Consider the following 2,518-nt stretch of genomic DNA (forward strand, 5'->3'; position numbering starts at 1 on the left):
ATATATATATTTTCTATATCTTAAAGTGAATCAAATATCCGAAAACGAAAGATACTCTAATGCAGTGGTTGTCGACCATTTTTTTCTTTTTTATCTATGAACCACTTTCATAATCATTTAGATTTGGTGGATCCTCATAGCCATTCGGTGTTTAAAAACTAGTTTTATAGAAACCTGTTTCAAAATTCTTAATTCAGTTTTCCATACATTGACTTGTATGTACAAAATTTTTTGCCTAAGTTGTGGTAACTACAATAATTTCTATGAACTCTCCATGTGAGTACAGTATATATTTTGACTGAGACACTGCAGCTCGTTGCTTTCACTCACAACAATTAAAAAAATGTGTTAATGCTGGGGTTTTCAAACTTTTTGACTTGTGGACCCCTTTATATTTCAGGCTTTACCTTAGGGATCCCCTTATAAACGCTTATGAAATTTATACATAAATATTTGCTTAAAATAACATATTTTTACATTATGTATAAACCAGGGGTTTTCAAACTTTTTGACTTGCGGACCCCTTTATATTTCAGGCTTTACCTTAGGAACCCCCTTATAAACGCTTATGAAATTTACACATAAATATTTGCTTAAAATAACATATATTTTTACATTTATTTATTTAACAGTATTTAACAAAATAGGTTTATTGTCAATTAAAAGATTTTGATTAAAAAACATGTATAAAATCAAATTGTCCATAAAAAGTATTTGCTGTCCATGGACCCTCTGTCTTGTCCTTGCGGACCAAAGTTTGAAAACCCCTGCACTAGACCAGGGGTTTTCAAACTTTTTGACTTGCGGACTTTACCTAAGTTGTGGTAACTACAATAATTTCTATGAACTCTCCATGTGAGTACAGTATATATTTTGACTGAGACACTGCTTATGAAATTTACACATAAATATTTGCTTATGAAATTTACACATAAATATTTGCTTAAAATAACATATATTTTTACATTTATTTATTTAACAGTATTTAACAAAATAGGTTTATTGTCAATTAAAAGATTTCGATTAAAAAACATATAAAATCAAATTGCCCATAAAAAGTATTTGCTGTCCACGGACCCCTGTCTTGTCCTTGCGGACCCCCTGTGGTCTGCAGACCAGTTTGAAAACCCCTGGGTAAATGTTAAACGATGTCTCATTTCCTTATTTCCCTTTTTCATTCTTCACGCAAAATTTAGTGGCTGTCTGTAAATAAAATGTAACCACTCAAAAGTGGTCGACCCTGACGAAAGATGCTTCTGCCTTCTGACCGAAGCCATCATTTAATCAACTACACTTACATGGTCGGCTACAAACAAAAACTGAAATACGCAAAACTTCTCTGAAAATTCATACCCCCACCACTGAATTTTGGATGGGGGGTTATATGGGGTGCTTAAACTAGAATTCCATCTGTGTTATATATGTAATTATTATCTCTGTTGCTAAAAGGGCGACGAGCTTATAGAATCATTAGCATGCCAGACAAAATTATGAATGGCATTTAATCCGCTTTCTCTTTGGATATCTCTCCTTTGTGCAATTAGGTGCTCCTTCTAATTTTAACATCTTTGAGCCTGTCTTATTGCATCTTGTGCTCATCTTTCTTGTCTCACTTCTTGTGATTGATATAATAACCTTAATATATTGTTTAACCTTCTTGCATCCAGTTCTTTCTGAGTGACACTGGCTGTTCTTCACCTTTGTCTCTCTCTGGATAATCATCACCTTCTGTCTGATTCATTCTCCATAGCAGGTGGACGAGTATATTTAATACAACAAAAGAAGCTTCAAAACAAATGAGTATATCAGTGTGTGTGTACAGTAGTTCGTTTATACTTCTATACATAACCATACAAAGTCCAAAATTACACAGGATTACATTAACGGCATGCACAGACTTTTTGTTTTTTTCTCCAGTAATGTCTAAACATTCTCTGTCTCTCACACACTTTACTGCCTGAAAGGGAATAAGATCTCGAGGACAAACTTCAATGCCTTGGCAAAATTCTTCATTCATAAATATTTACAAACATCACTGAAACAGCAAGTATTTGTAAATATTTACAATTACCTTCCTTTTATATTTAGCTTTCTTTAAACAGACAACATTACCAATCTTGCCTTCAATTGAGAATATTTTAATTTTATGTCTTAAAAATTACTACTTGTTTACAGATGGTATGTTCTACAGGGTGCGGCATAAATACTGTTACAAAAGTTCAAAACTATTTTTCATAATAATATTCAAAGAATTCTAATGATTTATTTGAGTTAAATGATAGTTTATTATATGTTTTCTTGTATTTCAGAAACTACATATTAAAATTTTGTTGCAATGTCTGTTGAATGGAAGAGAAAATTCATCATGGAGCAACATGAGAAGGGCATGCGTCCACCTGAAATATTCAAGTTAGGGAAAAACCTCAAAATTAACAGAATGTTGATAAAAAGGACGATTGATCGTTACCAGGAAACTTCTTCGATCAAAGATAGACAAAGATCAGGCCGTCCCCGCACC

At 32.7% G+C, this 2,518-nt stretch overlaps 1 protein-coding gene across 1 annotated transcript in view; it reads right to left on the reverse strand.

Annotated features, from left to right (window-relative positions):
* The window catches only part of LOC106879001 (zinc finger protein 22-like), a 10,947-nt gene that overhangs the window by 2,114 nt on the left and 6,315 nt on the right, over positions 1-2,518 (reverse strand). The window lies entirely within an intron of this gene.

This window comes from Octopus bimaculoides, chromosome 29 (assembly GCF_001194135.2).
Source record: "Octopus bimaculoides isolate UCB-OBI-ISO-001 chromosome 29, ASM119413v2, whole genome shotgun sequence".
Lineage (NCBI taxonomy): Eukaryota > Metazoa > Mollusca > Cephalopoda > Octopoda > Octopodidae > Octopus > Octopus bimaculoides.